Source organism: Ambystoma mexicanum, chromosome 8 (genome assembly GCF_040938575.1).
Source record: "Ambystoma mexicanum isolate Mex_15411 chromosome 8, UKY_AmexF1_1, whole genome shotgun sequence".
Taxonomy (NCBI): domain Eukaryota; kingdom Metazoa; phylum Chordata; class Amphibia; order Caudata; family Ambystomatidae; genus Ambystoma; species Ambystoma mexicanum.
The window spans coordinates 1,136,563,744-1,136,583,800 of record NC_090929.1 but is presented as its reverse complement, the minus strand read 5'-3'; positions in this window follow the sequence as shown (position 1 = coordinate 1,136,583,800).

Sequence of the window (20,057 nt, the reverse complement as noted above, 5' to 3'; positions counted from 1 at the left end):
AAGGTGATTTGCTAAACCCACATGGTGCAGGAGAACCCCCAGCACCTGCACCAGCACTCTGGAGAAGGTAGGCTGTGAAATGCCACTTAGCTGTCTCACAGAATGCTGGAACGTGGCAGTGCCCAGGAAGTGCAGGACTGACACGAGCTTCAACAGCGGTGGTATGGCTGTCCTGATACCGATCCTGCTCCCAGTGTCATCCTGGATGAGACTCTGGAGGTCATGTATGGTCTCCCTGTCTAGGTGGTACAGGGTGTGAATCTGGCTGTCTGTGAGGGCCTAAGGTGTGGCCCTTGTGTGAGGGATCACAGCACACCTCTGCCTTACCACCTGCATCACCTCTATCCCCATCCTCATCCTCCTCCTCCTCCTTCCTTTTTCCCTGGGCTCCTGCGCCACGGCTGCTGCTCCAGCACCATCAGCTGCACATCAGCATGTAGTGCCTCCAGGTCCATGGCAGCGACAATGAGTGGCAGCATGCTTTTGATATTGATATTGATATTGATATTTTATTTCTATCGCTCTCATACACACTTGTTTCAAAGCGCGACAAGACAAGGGAGGGGAACAGGGGAGAACAAAACAGCGAACTTACTAGGCCCAGTGACACTGAGAACGCGCAAGTGCATGGGGGAGTGGGAGGGGAAACGTGCATGGAAGGGGGAGAAGTGGAAAGTGCGAAGCAGAGGAGAGACAGATACATAATAATAAATAAATATTAAATGCAACAAGCAGTGGTAGTGCAGCCAGCAATTTGCAAGTGCTAGGTTTAAGGCAGCAGAGAGGGTAGGTCTGATAAGTGCAGGAAGAAAAAGGGGGGGTGCTGTATGGGTACAGATACAGACCCCAGGGCAGGGTGGGCAGGTACCTGGGCCCGGAGGACAGAGGGTGGCCAGGTGCACGGTGCCAAGAGAGAACAGTTCAGCAGGAGAGAGGGGGAGCAAAGGCAGAAGAAAAGAGGAAGGTCTTGAGGTGCTTCCGGAACCGGAGATGATTCTCCTCAAGTTTTAAGGAGGCTGTTCCAGAGGGAGGCCCCAGCAGAAGACAGAGATGTATCTCCAGCACGTTTCTTTGAAAAACGACTGACCCTGAGGGAGTTAGAGGTAGAGGAGCGAAGAGCTCAAGAGGGGAGTTATTTGCAGAGTGATAGCTGAAGGTATTCTGCATCCAAGCCCCAGAAAGCCTTGTGGACAATGCAGAGGGTTTTTGAATGCAATCCTTGCATCCATGCTTGTGCTGGGAAGGGTTCTTGGGGTGGGTGTGGCCCTTTAGTACTTTTCCTGTATGCACTGGGTGCACCTGGGTGGATTGGGTGCACCTGTGGCATTATTTCCTCCACCTGGATCCATTTACCGGCATCTCTGCCTGTTTTACCGTCAAGTCCATGCTAATAATGTGCTGTTAGTATCATTGTGCCGGTATTACCGGCACATGTTTCTGTCATTGCCAGTATTTACATTGCCTGTGTTACCAGTAATTCTGGCAAGCGGATTCAGTTTAACCCTTTCTATGCTGGTCCTGTAAATAAATGTCAGTGCATGGTATAACCAGCACTTTTAAGAGATACTGGCAAACTTGTAATGAGCCCTAATATCTTTATTTATAATATGGGCAGAAAGGAGTATGACTCTAAGCTAGACAGAGTGCTTCACCATATTAGTGAGAAAGGTCTCACAATTCAAAGAAGTAGGTGTAGGATTTAGGGCAACTGAGGTGAAATACATTGGCCACCCGCTAAGTATCATGGGGTACAAACTCAAGGATGTTACATAAGGGAAGCCCCCTTGCCCACAACCAGAAATTAAGTGATTGTATTCTTGGGTATGGCAGAATTCTATAGTAAGTTTGTGAATAATGAGATTACACATTCACTGAGGTAACTTATCAAGAAAGGAGTAACCTTGCTGTGAAGATTGTGAGAACACAGTGAAAGCGATATAGGAAGATATTTATGAAGCCCCTAACATAGGTGGATCCACCAACCAACTGCTATCCCTACTTATGGTAAATGCACCTATAGAGGGGCTAGTCTCAGTGTTATCTCAACTAGAAAGGAATCATGAAAACAATGATGGCATGCTTCTAGAGTGGTGAATGAAGTAGAATCCTGCTATTGAGTAACTGAGAGGGAGCTCCAAGCTTGCCTTTGGGGAGGAGAGCAGTGGCTTCCCAAACCCATAGGAAGAGTTGATTAGCACAAGGGAGGATGTGTAATGGGTGAATAGTAATTGGCAAAGGACAGATACTTGAGGGACATACACAGGGTGAGGGGTTTGGTCAGAGGTTCCCATGTTCCATGCGCTGGAGAAGGACTGATGTGGGTAAGAGGCTATCCATTTTATGGCAGTTTTCATCATACCAAGGTCAGCGAAAGTCTGAAGAATCCAGGAGTCGTTCAGCGTATTAAAAGCAGCTGATAGATTTAGTAGGATGTGAATGGATGACGGTTTGCAATGGTGAGGAGAGATAAGAATCTTAGAGAGAAGGGTGAAAACTGATTTGCTACAATGACAGATTCACTATCCTGACTGGAGAGGGTTTCTGAGTCATCAGAGTCTGGGTAGGAGGAGATTCATTTAGCAATGGGCGTTTTAGTGATTTTTTAATTGTGATGTATGCGAGAAACAGTTAGATAGTTGGCAGGATTGTCACTTTCAGCCAAGGTCTTTTTTGGGATTGGCAAACAGTTGCTACATTAAAGCAGACTGGAAAGACTCCAAGGTAAAGAGAGAATTTGAAAAGGGAAGAGAGATAGTAAGAGGTGAGGGGTCCCAGGTCCTTGGCCATCTGAGGAGAAAAGTAGTCAACAGAGGAGCTGTAGAGTGTAACAGTCCTAAGGAAGGATGCCAGTTCAAGAAGAGAAGTTAGGAGGAATGAACATGAAGAGGAGGTGATCAACATAGGCAAGACTAAGCTGAATGGGGAGGAATAAGGGAGTGGTTTGGGTGTCACAGATCATTTACATTTTTCATGCAAAGTAGTGGGGCATTTCATCAACAGGGAGCAAAGAAGAGGTAACCATATTGCGAGGCGGAAATAGCATGGCTTGCAGTGTGGTGGAGAATTGGCATTTTTGAGAAGGTAGGGGGAAATGGATTTATAAAGTAGGATACTTTGAATGAGTCAGGGGCTGTGTTTATGGAGAGGAGGGTATTCTTATAAGTGAGGAGAAGATGGAGGGCCTTGTCTTTACACCACTTTCAGAGGTGGAGTTGGATCTGAGGTGTGATGCAGCACTGGCGAACAGAGTAGAATGGATTAAGGCTGATGGGGATGGTAGTGATCCTGATAAGTGGAAAGGCAGATTAATGTCAGAGGAGACCTGTTCGATAGAGGATGCCTTGGGAAAAGCAAGAGAGAGAAGGGATGAACTGACTTCTGCTACACAAGGGGCCAGGGAGTCAGCTGAATTTGTGTTTGGAGATAGCAGGAATTGTGAGGAGAACCTAGTAAGTGGGGACAGTAATGCTAAAGTGGAGTGGTCAGAGGGGGAGGGTGGCCAGCATGGTATTGGAAGTGGGGAGAGAGGTGAAGAGGAATAAGAGGTCAAGCAAGTTGCTTTGGAAGTTTGTGAGTAGATTGTGAAGGCATGTACGTGAGTGGTCAGATAGGAGAGAGTCAAGTTCAAGTCGGGGAGTGGTGGAGATTTTGCCTCGTTTGAATTCCCCCTTGAGTGCTGAAGGGTTTTCAGTAGGATGGGAGTCAAGGAGGAGGGCCTGATAAGAGAAGAAGAATCTGAGAAAGACTGGGGGCAAATACATGAGAAGGCCAGTGACCAGTGACAGAGGAAGATTGTGTAAAACTGAAACAGAACTGTCGGAAGCGGCCTCCTTTGTTGATCCTCTCTCCTCTGTGTGGTGAGGCTTGATGGTGTGGCTTGACGGCTCGTTGGCTTACGACATACGCTGCTCCCTTCCAGGTCCTTTCCTCTGATTCCTTCCAGCGTTTGAGGTTTCGTGTGTCTGAGCGGGCCGTGCTGCCGTGGTTAACCTCCGCTGGTAAACGCTGGCTTTAACACATTTTATACAGCTGACGCTGCAATCCATGTGGTCACTGTGGGCTTTGACTGCACTGCTCTCTGTGTTGCCTGTTCCCTGCTTTCTGCTTCAACAGGGATACGGAGATATGGACCATGTCCCAGTGAGGGGAGCCTGGTAATATATTTGCTTTCTACTGACTGGTACCAGAGTAAGTGATTGTGTAACCAGGCAATTGGCGGTCTTGTGGCCACTGGCAGTAGTCTAGAGGCAGCTTGTGCCCTGTGGCATTTGCTTATACATTTTTTTCTGTCCTGTCTTTTTGCTGGCGACTGGGGATCCTATGATCTTTGAGCCAGTGCTCATTGCCTGGACGGGTGTAACTGTTCGGCTGTGGCTGTGCCCAGATATAGAACTTGCTGCTAACTGGCGACTGTTGATCTATTGATCTTTGAACCAGTTTTTGCCCCTTGGGGTTTAGATCAATTGGCACATTTTGGCTTGATTTTTATCTTGCCATATATTGGTTTGTGCTAACTCAAACCTATCTATATAGGTGTTTTACTGTGCTATTATGAAATTAAGAAGTAAACTCAAGGGTGGAAAAAAGAGTAGGAATGACAATAAAGATGTGGAGATGGCGGAAAGAAGCACGCAGATGGTGGTCAATAAGGATAATAAGATTACTGACCTCTTCTGTGACCAAATGGCGGTCGCACAGATCCATTCGGAACCAGCTGAGGCAGCGACATCTGTTATTGATGTGGCATGTACCTCCCTCGAATTTGATAACAATGATTCCCTGTTGAACCTTTGCTATAGCCTAGAAGGCCACATTACTGATTTGGAGAGGTGGAAAGACCATAGCCCTTTACCAGTAAAGGCTGTTACTGTCCCGGCTATTCCAATATCTGAAGGAACTATCTCTAGTACTCCTCCTATTGTCAACACTGTCAAACTCTACTGTTCTTCTACACTTACAGGATTAGTGGACAGTCTGGCTGAATTGGGAACACAAGAAAACGTTTCATTAGATACAAACTTTGATTGTATGAAATGTAATATCGAAGCCAAACTTAAATCTTTGGAGACTCATAATACCACTACCAGTTTGGCTTTGAAAATTCTGCTGCGATTGTGTTATACCATTGTTTCTGATGTCAGAAATAATGCAGATGCACTTAAGGATATGGCAAAAATAGTGCCAGGTCCTGGGTTGGTGGGTAAGACCTTGGTGGAAAAGGTGCCTGCTAAGAAGGTGACACCTGTATTGGTAACAGAAAATTTGGAATCCACATTGGTTGAAAGTTTTGTTGGTAGTGAGTGTGACAGTCTAGACGAATGCCATTTGTCTAAGAGAGAGAGGAGAAGGCGGCAACATATGGTAAAGAAAGCAGACAAGGTTGCTGGAGTGTCTGAAAATGCTCATAAGCAAGCACCAGAAGGGATGAAATCCAAGACTAAAAGATGTAGAAAGCGAGCTGACAGGAAGGCAAAAAAGCATGCTATAAATGGTCGGAATCTTACCACCTGGTTGATTGGCACTGATAAGCCTAAATTGAAAGCTTCTAAAGTACCTGACAATCTGCTCTCAGTGGGGCCAGTTAGTATACCTGATAACAGTACATTTGATACTCCTGATTCTACTGCTGGTAGCTCGGATGAAAGTACGGATGAATCTGTTGTGTATAATGTGGCAAAAAAGAAATCTAAAGTTAAGTTTTCTGATGTGGCTAATAAACTACCTTTGGAAGCTGCCACAAACAGTACACAATCATTACCTGATTCTGCAACAATACACACTAAGTCGGTGTATCTACAAAAAAAACAATTTTCTATCTCAGGGAGCACTAAGTGTAAGCGATATTCAATCAACACAACAGCTAAGTCAATGCCTAGTCTGGGATGCTGAGGAAAACCCTTATTGATGTATTTTTATATCCAGTTCAGTACTCTGGATGACAACCCTTGTATAACACCCCCCTCTTAGAATCCCCCTGACCCCACTGAGCCAAGAAGTAGGTTTGTTTTGCAAATTAAAAGGTTTATTTGAAAATGTAAACAATATATATATCACACTTCTATAAATAAATTGATAATGGATATCACACTTGTGAATATGAGCAGTAATCAGCAAGAGGTAACTATGAATAGGAACAGAAGAACAAGGTGGGAAAGAATGCTTTATATGGTTCAAGGAAACGCAAGGTGGAATAAAATGCAGTACAGAAATAACTTGTTATGATTTTAGCAAAAGGCAATATGATCACTTTTTCTTTTGACAATTCACTCCCCCCCTATGCAATACCAGAAATGGAAGGAGAGCACACAGTCTTCAAGAATCCCAACAAAACACACTTTATAATGCAATACACAGTTCCAGTTCTCCCAGCAAGCTTAGGGAAAACAGGGATGAGTTTTAAACACAGGCGAATTACTTTAATGTGGTTTGCAAGGAAGTGAAAAGGTGCTAAAATTGCTTTTAAGTACCTCTAGAGGTTCAGGGTAGGTGGGAGATGCATGTTGGTATTAGTTCAGGCTCACTTTAGCAATGCTCTACGAGTTATTACCAAGTTGCAAACAGATTTTAACAAAAGAAAGAATGGAGCTGCTATTTTGACAAGTGGAGAGATTGAGCCAAAATCGCAAATCGCGGTAAATTTTGCGAGTGCGTGAATCGCGATTGCAGTAAAAGTATAAGGAAGTCGGTTCTATGCTTGTTGGAAAGCTTTGATTCTAAGCTTTCAGAGGAAAGTTAAATCTCATTCCTAGCCCAAACGGTTCCAGAGATACGGACGATTAAATAAAGGTAGTTTTTCGGATTTAAAGTAAACTCAAAATGACAGGTGACAGCTTGCAGCTGCAGAATTGACAGGTGACAGTTGTGCAGCTTTAAAATGACAGATGACATGATTTCTAGGAGGCAGTTCTACTTAGTTTAAAATAGTTTGTATTAGATTATTTTAACTAAGAGATTGGTTCTGCACAGTTCTGCTAGGTACTCACAATATAAATTTGAACTATGCCTCGTCACAGATCCGGTCAACACGTCCGGCTGCGGTTCTGTCTGCTCGGCGGGTCAATCAGGCACCGGTTTTGCTCACAGCGATCTGGGTCAGCTCTGCTCTGCTGGTCTAGCCTCTCTGGATTCTGGATGTAACACTGCTTTCTGGGTACTGCTACAGGTTCTTGCAAAAATTCTTGGCAAAACTTCAAACAGCTCGCCCGGCTGTTGAATAGTTTGGTTAGTTTTGAGGCCTGCTGAAGAGGATTCAGCTGGTGGATTCAGGCCTCTCTGCTACAAATTCTGGAGTTAATTTCTGCTACAGGTTCTGGAGATTGATGGATTTGAAGTCTGGATCTCTGGATGTGAAGTCGTCGGTCAGCATGCTCCGCAGCAAATGGAATTGAATGTCTCTACCTGTCCCACCAGTCTCTTTTTATGTGTTTTGGAAAGTGGGTGTGTGCGTTGGTGATAACTAAACCTGCCCCTCTCACTTATCATTGGCCAATTACTCCTCTCTCCCTTGATTGGGGGAAGGAAATGTGAGTCAGAGGGATGCTGTAGGTTTTATGGTCAGAGGAACCTCCCCTTGTCAGATTGCACACAAATCTATTTCTGACCCAAATACATATTTATCTATGTACCATTTTTCTAATATTATAGGTCAAGTTAACATATTTTCTGTAGCACCAAACCATCCGATCCCTGTCTTTGTACGATGTCGTGTCCACTGATGACAGAATTCTCCCCTTTTCATCCAGATAACGACCTCTAAACCTTTCCAGATTTTACACAAATGTGCACCAGGGATATGGGTTACAGATGATAAAGTGTCAGATTTTTAACATGCATACATTTGGAGTGAGACCCTATTTTCCGCTAGCAACCCCCCAGAATACACCACAGGGTCCTAACGCCTCTTAAAATGTGCACCGAAAAATCACAAGAATAATGGTATTACTTCCATAATTCTGATAAGTCCGTACTATGAATTATCCATCTTTTTAAAATTATGCCCTGGTCAAACAGGGGTGTGGCTTCCCACATCACATGGTGGAATAACTGGTTTATCCACTTCCCCCAAGCCAGCTTGTTCACAGAGGCACAGCTGCCCCCCAGTTTCTCCCAAGAGGAAGCTATTTCACGACACCCCCAATATAACAGTTGCCTGAGTCAAGGGAGTTGCATTGTTCTGTCCCTTCCAGTTCCCAGGTGCTCCACCCCTAATCTAATCAGAGAGGTGTGAACTCCTTTTGGCAAGGGGAAGAGTGGCTGAGCAGGTTTCAACTCCTGTCGGGGGTAGTTGTCAGGCATAATTCAGTTTCATTAAGCCAGGTTTCAGCTAAATATCACTTTTTGTTCCCAGTTTTCTACATTCAAATCAAACTGACAATTTTTACCTATACATTAAATAATTACTTCCTTCAAGTCATTTCAGAATATAGTTTTACATTGTATCCACCTCTTAGCAAGTCTTTCCTTGGTCTGGTTTTGTTTCATTTGTTCAGTTTTACACTAAAGTCTGGTGGTTTTAAAACGCCGGCTTTCTGATAGTGGTGAGTACTGGTAATGCAACCATTTTTGGGATTAAGAAAATGAATTCCCCACAGTTCTGAGTTGCTTTTTGGCAATCAGCATTCCCATTCCCAATGGTTTCAGGCTACTGTGAGTGTAGCCCAATGGTGGTTTTAAGCAGTGCCCGCCTGTGCTCACAACATAGGCAAAAATGGGTGGCAGCCCATTCGTCATGTTTTCCCTGTGCACTCTCTGGGGAGTTCTGGCCATCATGATGTTTTCCATGCCAGTACTGCACAGTTTTATGGTAGGGCTTGGATGCATGGGTAAAAACATCCCACAAGCAAGATCTGGGATGTTCGCCTCCTCTTCTTCCAATTCCATGGATGGCACAGTTCAGCATCCTTTCCTCCCTCTAGTCGATCAATCAGTTCTCCTTGCTGGTCCTGATGGGAGGATTGGGCGGTACCCCAGACCCCTCGGGTCTCTGCTCCCGGTCCCCGGTCGTCTTACTTGGTCAGTCTCCATGGTTTCATCTCTCCTAGGATGATAAAGCAAAGCGGCAATACCTATTCGTAGACATTTCTTCACCACTATTAATGGTGTGGCGAACATATACATTTTATGAATCAAAAGATATGAACATATACATTTTCTTTTTTAAATTAGGAGACAAGAACATATATATATATACAAGGATCACAGTATTTTATATGCTATGTGTGGAATATTTTAGGGTTGGAACTGAATTACTCTGGAAGGGCCCCCTCTGGGATTCCAGTGGATTCCTCCAGTTGTTGCAGAGTGTGCCTGGGATGGCAACACTTTAGCTGATTTATATGTACCCACTTGTCTTCCCCTTCCGCCAGACTGCCTTTGGGGATGCAGATCTTATAGGCAACAGGGGAGATCTTGTCTATAATTTCAAATGGTCCCTTCCATGTAGGCAAGAATTTTCGCTGTTTGGCCTAGTTCCTTTGGAAATTGTATAGATAGACCCGATTACCCACCTTATATTCCTTTCAGGTAGTTTTTAAATCATAGTGGGTCTTCATGCTCTCGGCTGATCTTTCTAGATTCCGCTGAGTATAGGCAAAAGCATGTTGAAGGTGTTTCCTTAAATTCTCCACATACTCATGAGTTGTGGAGGCATTTATCAGTGTCTGCTCTTGGGTCCTGTAGAGCAAATGCTGAGGAAGCACCATCTTGCGTCCGGTCATCAACTCAAATGGTGACATTTTAGTTGCAGATGAAGGGGTAGATCTGATATCCATTAGGACCAGAGGTAATCGGATATCCCAACTTGGCCCAGAATCTGCCACAAACTTTTTTAATATGCTCACAATGGTTCGGTTGTATCTCTCTACTGCTCCAGAAGAAGCTGGCCTGTAAGCAATATGTAACTTCTTTTTGACCCCCAGTACCTCCCACATCTTTGTCATTACTTCACTGGTGAAGTGGCTACCCCTGTCTGACTCAATCCTTTGAGGTAGACCAAAACGGGAAAAGATGTGGTTAATCATCAGGGCAGCTGCTGTTTCTGCCTTGCAATTTGGGGCCGGGAGACATTCCACCCACTTGATTAACAAGCATGTAACGGTCAACATGTACTTGTTTCCTCTAGACGAGCAAATCACAGGGCCTACAAAGTCGATTTGCAAATCTGACCATGGCAGTGTCATCCCCCTCTTTTGGAGAGGCGCACGGTGTGTGAGGGATGATGGCTGAAATTGTGCACACACAGGACACCCCTTCAAGTATTGGTCGAGGTCCTGCCCCATGTGTGGCCAGTATGCAACCTCTCTTAAGATTTCCAGTGTTGTGTGAAACCCCCTATGACCGGCGGTGGCCGCATCATGGGCGTGACTTAACATCAGGCTTCGGAATGAGGTAGGAACCACCCACTGATCATGGCCAGCTTGGGATTTCCTTACCAACAAACCGTCTTGGATTCAGAACATTTTTGGACATTTCATCAACACTCTTAGGTCCTCTTTCCCAATGTAATCGGTATCCGTCAGGGGAAAGTTCTCAGGGTCCTCAAGGTGTTGGTAAAACTTACCAATAATTGGATTCCCCTTCTGAGCTGTAATTAAATCAGCATCAGAGGTCTCCTTACTCCATTGTGGAGTTGGAAGATCATTGTGAGCATTTGTCTGGGACCTAGTGATAGCAGTGACCTGGATTTCCCCCAACAGGGACTCTATTTCTATTAGATCCCCTTGGATGGCCCTGGTTTTGGCCAGCTGATCAGCTAAGTCATTTCCAGTTTTGTCTGGTCCCTCTACTTTGGAATGACCCTTGATCTTTTTCCAGTAGATGGTCATCCCATTCGATGTGACCAGATCATCAATGTTTTGAATTAACTTCCCATGTTTCAAGGGTTTGTTATTAGCACATAACATGCCTCTGGTTTTCCAGTTAACCAGGTGCTCCACGAACCCGTTCCGTACATAATCCGAATCTGTGATTATGACCAGTTCGTGGAGTCGATGTTGGACAGCAGTGAGGATGGCCTGATACACAGCCATCAATTCTGCCACCTGACTACTTCGGGGACCAATTTTGTATCCAGTGGAGGGTTCTGGAAACTCCTTCACCCATGCATTCCCAACGCCGGCCACCAGTTCTTTCTCCCCGTTGTTGTCAACATGGTAAGAGCATCCATCCACATAGACAGTGGGCATTCCCTCACACTTGTCTTCTTCAAAGACTTTGTGTGGGGAATTAAGGTATGCCTCCATGTTGTCCTAGATTTTTAGACTTTCGTCCTCGAGACAGTTTTCTCTGGCACAATCATGCAAGTCAGCCAGACCTTGCGCGAGGGGACTCTTCTTGTTTTGGCCATATCTGACCTCCACAGGAAAGCCTTGCATTGACAGAATCCAGGAAGTAATTCGGGAATTACTCACATTTCCGGCCCGGATTCTGTCACTTTTCAGAGGCTGGTGTGGAGTCTCCACTATGGTGTGTTCCCCCTGGATAAACGGGAGGTAATTCTTCAATGCCCACACCGTTGCCAGGAGTGCCTTCTCACAATCGTTGAATTTTTCCTCCACAGAGGATACATTTTTGCTCGCATAGGAGATTACTTTATTGACCTTGTCATGCTTTTGGTATAATACTGCCGTCAAGCACATATTAGAGAACCCCGTCTCCAGGAAGAACTCCTTGTTTCTGTTCTGGACCCCATTCCCACTTGACCCCCCCCTTCAAGAGATGAATCAGGGGTCTAGTGATCTCTGTGTAGCCTTCAATGAACTTTCTGCTGTAATTAGTCAGTCCAAGGAGGCTCCTTAGTTCCCGCAGAGTTGTGGGGTCTTTCAGGTTCTGGAGTGCTTCCACTTTCTTTTCTTGGGGACAGAGACCCTGAGGAGTAATCTCATGCCCCAAGAAATTAACACGGGTTCTACACCACTGTGCTTTCTGAAAGGAAAGGTTTGCTCCGGCGGCCCTCAACTGTGACAGAACATAACGGATCTCCGCTATGTGTTCCTCCACAGATGAACTTTTGATGAGGACATCATCTACATAAGCCAGGTTACCCCTCACACCCAGGTCGGGCATAGCCTTATGTAGGAAAATGTTGAATTCATTGCCGGAGTTGAGGTATCCGAAGGGAGTCCGGGTCCATGTGTACTGCTGGCCCCCAAAGGTAAAAGCCAGTTTGTATTGGTCCTCCCTACTGACAGGCACGGTCCAGTATCCATTGGTCAGGTCTATTGCTGTCAATACCTGTGACCCCTGAATCTGGGCCAGCCCTTAGTCAATGTAGGGCAGAGGCCATCGGGAAGTATGGACCCGTTTGTTGAGCTCCCTAAGGTCGGCGCAGAGTCTCCACTGGCCGTTTGGCTTCAATATTCCCAGCACCGGATTATTGAAAGTGCTGTGGGCTGGACGGATTATTCCCCGGGACTCAAGGTTCTTAATTATTTCAGTAAGGGACTCCATGGATGCGAGAGGCAAGTGATATTGCTTCACAAACACTGGAGTCATTCCAGGGTCCGTGGGAATTGTTGTGGTGTGGATGTCGGTGCGACCACAGTCATATGGGTCTACCGCAAAGAGATCTTGGAAATCCAAGAAAACTTGTTTCAACTTTTGCTTCTGTTCCAGAGTCACACAGGCATCATCTAGGTTGACTCTCTCTTCCACCATCTGCCTGAAGCCTGGAAAGACTTCTGGTTTGGCTATCTCAGCGGCCTCCTCCAGCTGGGTGGAGAAGTCCCTGGTCAGAGTGCTGATTTGGACTGGAGGCTTCAGGTGGGAAAGGCAGCCCTCATGGACCTGGAAAATCACCTCATCCCTCCTGAAGTCACAAGTCACATCTTCCTTACCATAAGGGCAAGATGTGTACACCAGGAAGTTCCCCCCATGCCGGGTGAAAATCCTGTCTGGTGTTGTATTGTCCTCACTGTCACTGTCAAAACAGTCCTTGGGGATTGGTCCTAACAGTTAATTTCCTAAATCAATGGAGAAATGTCGGTCATCAATCGCCATTCCAATAATGGTGCCTGCGGCTAGAGTAATAATCTTTAAGTCGCTGTTATCCACCTCTATTGGAATGGTGCCATGTTCTATGTTGACTAATGGTGTTGGGTTTACCCCTAACCCTTGCTGTTGGAGAGAAGCATTTAGATGGATATAAGCATCAGGGTTTTTCAATTTTTGTCCTCTTTTAACTTACACTTACAGGGAGAATTGTCGGGTCCTTTCTGGGACGGTGACTTCCTCTTTGATCTGAATTTCAACTGCATAAGGTAGCAATTGAGCTGACCTAAATGCTTTTTCTGGATCATCAAAGCCCATGGGATTATCCGCTAATCGGGACCAAGCTTTGAAGTTTATTAGGTCCAAACTAATGGCAAAGCGATTGAGAATGTCACTGCCTAAGTAAAAGGCGGCAGTGACGTCTCGCACGACCCAACAATTATGGACTATGCTCTTGTTGCCAATGGAGATTTTGAGCATACACCTGCTTGGCAGGAGATGTTTGGAATTAGGTGCTTCCAGGTCCATTTCCCATTTGTCTATCAGTTTGAATGTGGGAATGGCTGGATCTTTTGGGAGTTTGCAGAACATGGCTTCGCTGATGATGCTCTTACCGTTGTTCACACACACTCAAGCGAGAACAGGGTCCTTCCCATCATTTAACTGAACAGGGATGAACAACTGCTCCCCAATTTGTTGAATATCAGCCAGGCTCTGAGCTGATTTCACATCTTTCTGGACTATAGGAGTGGGAGTTTCTGATTGTGGATTAGTAAAGAATTTCAGGGTGTTTCCTTCCAGTGTGGAATACCACCTTAAGCTGGAAGGAAGGTTGATTTTCAGAAATAGAGAGGACCCCCCATCACCAGTCTGTTGTCCTACTGCTATTACTGTCACGTCTGGAGTTTGGTTGTTCTGGAAGTGAAATTCTACTTGGTCAGATTTTTGTTCAACCATGTGGCATGTTCCGTTTAAACTAACATGGTTGACACTCTGTTTTAATTTTATTGGTCGGCTAGTCTGGGTCCAGAGGACCTTGTTTACGCAATCTATTAGGGGTGACAACCTTCTCAGGAGGTCATTCCCTGGTAAACAAGGGGTGCCCTCTGGAGTCACTACTATGACCGGGTGTTTCACCTTGTGTCGCCCAATTTTAATGTCCAAGTCTGCAGTCCCCTCAACGGGAATTTCCTTCCCGTCAAAGTTCTGCAGTTGTCCAGGAAGAGAGGTGAGAGGAATTTGGTAATTCTCCCCCCTTCCTGCATTTAGTTCCTCAAAGGCCCTTTTGGACAGAAGGGTAGCTTGGGATCCAGTGTCCACCAGTGCCAAAATTGTATAGTATCTTCCCTCCTTCTCCTCAAGGGGGCACAGATAATGCACATTTTTGGACAACTGGTGGGCTAACTTTCTGGTTTTGGACATTGCTAGCGAAGAGATTTGGGCAGAATTCTGTGGCGAGCCTTGGGAATCTGAAAGAAAAAGTTGGCAACTGGAGATCAGAGCCATTGTGGGTTCCCCTGGTTCCGGTTCTGGGCCGCCCCGCCCTTTTTGGAGGCAGTCATCAGGATGGGTTTGACCCTTGGGATTTTGATATTGTCGGTTCTGGGATGAGATGATGGGCGTCGGTAGCTCAGTCTCCACATCTCCCCAGTCTGGATTGGAATCCCTTGGGACCCATTTTTCCTTGGGAGGAGTTCCCCCATCTCTGAAGGAGAAGATCCTTTTCCCAGGATCTTCTGAGGATCCCTCTCCCTCAAATTGGAAGACCTGTACCTCCTCCACAAAGTGGGTCTGTTTGGGTCCTTTGTTTCTCCTACCCCCCCTCTGCTCCTTGGGAGGCAGGCTTTCAGGGGCAGGAGATTTTGTTTACGGTTCCTGGTTTTCCAGGGGCTGTTTACAAGTTGGGAAGGAAGCTTCCTCCAAGGCTTTACACCCCCCTTCCACTTGTGCCTCCTCCCTGGGAACCAGTGGGTTATCGGGGTGCTGCCCCCGTCATTGTTCTGGAGCACCAGGTCCAGAGTTTGGGGCATTCTGCGGTGGCATGCTCATCTGAGGGTTCTGTTGAGCCCTCAGTATGTGACCCAGATCTCGTGCCATATTTTGGACCTGGCGCTCAAGTTGTGAAACCCGCTCAGGCTGATACGGGGCTCTATTTTCTCCCCTGAGCTGATCCCGGGAAGGGTAAGGTATCCCTTCTCTGGTAGTACCCCTGGTTGGGAAGATTTTGGTACCCTGCCACCCTTGGCCTCCCCTCTCCCGGATTAGGTTGTCTGGGCTCAGGGAATTTTGGAAAGAAGGATGGATGATTTTGGGGATGGAAATTGGGTGGATACCTGGGGAAAAAGTTCTGCCCAGGATTTGGTGAATTTCTGCCCTCCTGGGGGAAGTTAGGAGGGAAGTTCCCCGGGTCAGGTGCTTGGCTGGATCCCCCCCCTTGGGCTGGAGGAGTCCACACATAACCCAGGATTGGTTGGTTTCCCTTGTAGCGGGGACTTACATAGTCAGGGGGGCGGGGGACCCCATTTGTGGGACTACCTCCTCGACTCCGTGCCTGTGACTGGCCCGAGGGCCTTCTGGGCTGTGAATTATTTGGTGCAGGCAGGTTTTTAGGCCCCCCCCATCTCCAAATCTAAAACAGGGGCAACCTTTACCTCTGCCACCTTGGCAGCAGCAGGGGTGCTGTTGGTTTTGGGGTTTTTCGGCGCTTTATTTTTATTTTCGATGGGCTTCTGCACCTCATAGATCCGGGTAGCCTGTTCAATGACCCAGTCTAAAGATCTTTTCTCATGAAAATCTCTCACGAGCTGGGTCATTATGTATTTGGGTAAGGCATGGAAAAACGTATTGATAAATTCTCTGCTATCCCTGTGCACCCTTCTGGTGGTCTGCGCAAAAGCACGCTTTAATTCTTGCACAAGCTCTTGTGGGGACTGATCCTCCCCACATTGCAAATTGTAGGCTGCCTTGCGAGCCTCTTGAGGATTTCTGTGCACAGAAAAATGTTTCAAGATGGCCGCCCTGTATGTGGACCACCTTGAATGGTTTTGATCCTCCAGCCCCGCAAAGAAACTGGAGTATTCTGGTGAGAAGGTCCACTTTACTATTGAATACAGCTTTGGCTGTCCTTCAAATGGAAAGTCTCCATCATTTGCTCATAGAGCTCCAAGTGTTACCAAACAGAATACTTGGCGTTCTTATGATAAGGCGTGATGACACTCCTTATTGCCTTTATTTGTTTCAATGGGTCCTTAAGCAAGGCCCTTTTTGCCTTATTGGCCTTTTTGGTTCGGGTAACCCTGGTCCATTCATCCTCCGACTCAGAAGCGCTGCTCCCAGAGGTGCCCGTCTGATCTTCCAGGTTTTCCCAGATTCTACGAGCCTGGGAATGGCTGGCAGAATGTGGGGACCTGGTCTCCTGTGTCCTGTAATGCTCAGAGGAGTCTTCAGACCCCTCCTTGCTGCCAGGATTTGATGGGTACCCCCCCCCCCACTGACCTAACTGGGCAGAGGTTTTCAGGATGCCCTTAATGGGCCTACTCTCCTGGGGTTCCCCACTAAATTGCACTGTGCTTGGGTGCCCATACCCGGATGCCCGCCCATCCATTCCTGGGAGGTACTGGCCTATGAGCCCCATACTTCTAGCTGGATAGTAATCTGCCATCTCCGTGGCCCTGGGCTCATGTGCGCGAGGGGACATGGGGGTGGCAGAGTCCAGGGACTGGGAGAGATGAAGGCCTCTGGTACCAGGGCTCCTGAGGTTATGCTCAGGCGTTTCCCTTTCCCAGCGCACCTCGTCTCTATCAGCCCCTGCTCCCTGTTGCAATGCAAGAGCCTGCGCTTTCAGTTCCTCAGTTAAGGCCTTACTAAACTCTATCAGTCTCTCCTGCATCGTTACCTGTTGCTGGAGCCTATCATTGTGCTGACAGAGAGCCTCATTTTCTCTCTGTGCCTCCTGATTGGTCCTGGAGTACTGGGCCAGTCTCTGCTGCAGGAGGGTTACCTCCTGAGCTGTGTCCCTATTGGCCTGCTCCTTTCTTGCCAGAGCATCCTCCACCCTCCTGGTGTGCTCTAACAAGTTCTGGTGTTCTTTTTGGAGGTCACCCAGTCCCTGGAGGGCCAGGTCATTTTCTTCCATTTTCCTTTTTAAGTGGCAGACTTCCTGGCCTAAGGTATCCCTTTCCTGACTAAGAGCCTGCATCTGTGCCGCCAGGTCGTCCCTTTGCCTTTGGAAGGCACCAGCTTTCTGGCGCTCCTGGTCAAACTCTGCCTGGGTATCCAGGTCTTTCAAAATCAGTGTATTGCTCTCTGCCTTCTCCCTATTTAGGTGGCTTTGCAGGGTGACTACCTGCTCGGCACATGCCCTAATGAAATCTAATTGTTGCTCCAGCTTTTTCTGGCTCTGCAGTAGGGAGTCCAAACCTTCTTGGTACTCCTTCTGCAAGGCCAGAAATCTGGTATCCTGGTCCACCTTTTCCTGTTGCAGCACATCCATATCCTCCTTTATTTTAGTGATGTACTGTCTGCTGTCCTTTTCTGACTCCTGGCTCCTAAGCAGCCTCTGCTCAGAAGAGTCCAGATCAGATTGAGCCTTCTCTAACGCCATCTGTTGCCTATTTGCCAGATCTTGGCCTTCAGCACATTTGTCCTGCATGGCTCCCATATATAGATACAAATATGCCGCTATCCTGGCAATCTTATTATGTTCACCTTTGGCTTTAGGGGCCATATATAGTTCACTCAGGGCCACATGTAGGGGACCCTGATCTCCCCATATATCTGACCCTGTTTCAGTGACCTGTTGTGCGATTGCCTGCAACCAGACCGTTTGGACCTGATGAGTCCACTCACCTCTCACAAATAGCTTATGTAAGAAGTGCTCTCTGGCTATTTTCATATCTACCAAGGTCGTCATTATGGAATTTGAGTTCCTTCCTGACTTACAGAAGTTTGTATTTTATTTTGCAAAACAGACCGTTTCCTTAGAGCGTTCGTTTGAGGGATGCTTTCACAGTGTAAAACAGCGTGGTGATCTAACCGGATATGTGTATCTGGTCAGTTGGCACACTGTATTAATCTGCACAAGTGGTAAATCTAACCCAGAATATCCCGGCTCCGAGCTCCCACTTTTGTAAGCGATATTCAATCAACACTACAGCTAAGTCAATGCCTAGTCTGGGATGCTGAGGAAAACCCTTATTGATGTATTTTTATATCCAGTTCAGTACTCTGGATGATAACCCTTGTATAACACCCCCCCTCTTAGAATCCCCCTGATCCCACTGAGCCAAGAAGTAGGTTTGTTTTGCAAATTAAAAGGTTTATTTGAAAATGTAAACAATATATGTATCACACTTCTATAAATAAATTGATAATGGATATTACACTTGTGAATATGAGCAGTAATCAGCAAGAGGTAACTATGAATAGGAACAGAAGAACAAGGTGGGAAAGAATGCTTTATATGGTTCAAAGAAACGCAAGGTGGAATACAATGCAGTACAGAAATAACTTGTTATGATTTTAGCAAAAGGCAATATGATCACTTTTTCTTTTGACAATTCACTCCCCCCCTATGCAATACCAGAAATGCAAGGAGAGCACACAGTCTTCAAGAATCCCAACAAATCACACTTTATAATGCAATACACAGTTCCAGTTCTCCCAGCAAGCTTAGGGAAAACAGGGATGAGTTTTAAACACAGGCAAATTGCTTTAATGTGGTTTGCAAGGAAGTGAAAAGGTGCTAAAATTGCTTTTAAGTCCCTCTAGAGGTTCAGGGTAGGTGGGAGATACGTGTTGGTATTAGTTCAGGTTCACTTTAGCAATGCTCTATGAGTTATTACGAAGTTGCAAACGGATTTTAACAAAAGAAAGAATGGAGCTGCTATTTTGATAAGTGGAGAGATTGAGCCAAAATCGCTAATCGCTGTAAATTTCGCGAGTGCGTGAATCGCGATTGCGGTAAAAGTAACAGGAAGTCGGTTCTAGGCTTGTTGGAAAGCTTAGATTCTAGGCTTTCAGAGGAAAGTTAAATCTCGTTCCTAGCCCAAACGGTCCCACAGATACGGACGATTAAATAAAGGTAGTTTTTCGGATTTAACGTAAACTCAAAATGACAGGTGACAGCTTGCAGCTTTAAAAATGACAGATGACACGATTTCTAGGAGGCAGTTCTACTTAGGTTAAAATAGTTTGGATTAGATTATTTTAACTAAGAGATTGGTTCTGCACAGTTCTGCTAGGTACTCACAATATAAATTTGAACTAGGCCTCATCACGGATCTGGTCAACACGTCCGGCTGCGGTTCTGTCTGCTCGGCGGGTCAATCAGGCACTGGTTCTGCTCACAGCGATCTGGGTCAGCTCTGCTCTGCTGGTCTAGCCTCTCTGGATTCTGGATGTAACACTGCTTTCTGGGTACTGCTACAGGTTCTTGCAAAAATTCTCGGCAAAACTTCAAACAGCTCGCCCGGCTGTTGAATAGTTTGGTTAGTTTTGAGGCCTGCTGAAGAGGATTCAGCTGGTGGATTCAGGCCTCTCTGCTACAAATTCTGGAGTTAATTTCTGCTACAGGTTCTGGAGATTGATGGATTTGAAGTCTGGATCTCTGGATGTGAAGTCGTCGGTCAGCATGCTCCGCAGCAAATGGAATTGAATGTCTCTACCTGTTCCAGCAGTCTCTTTTTATGTGTTTTGGAAAGTGGGTGTGTGCGTTGGTCATAACTAAACCTGCCCCTCTCACTTATCATTGGCCAATTCCTCCTCTCTCCCTTGATTGGGGGGAGGAAATGTGAGTCAGAGTGATGCTGTAGGTTTTATGGTCAGAGGAACCTCCCCTTGTCAGATTGCACACAAATCTATTTCTGACCCAAATACATATTCATCTATGTACCATTTTTCTAAAATTATAGGTCCAGTTAACATATTTTCTGTAGCACCAAACCATCCGATCCCTGTCTTTGTACGATGTCGTGTCCACTGATGACAGAATTCTCCCCTTTTCATCCAGATAACGACCTCTAAACCTTTCCAGATTTTACACAAATGTGCACCAGGGATATGGGTTACAG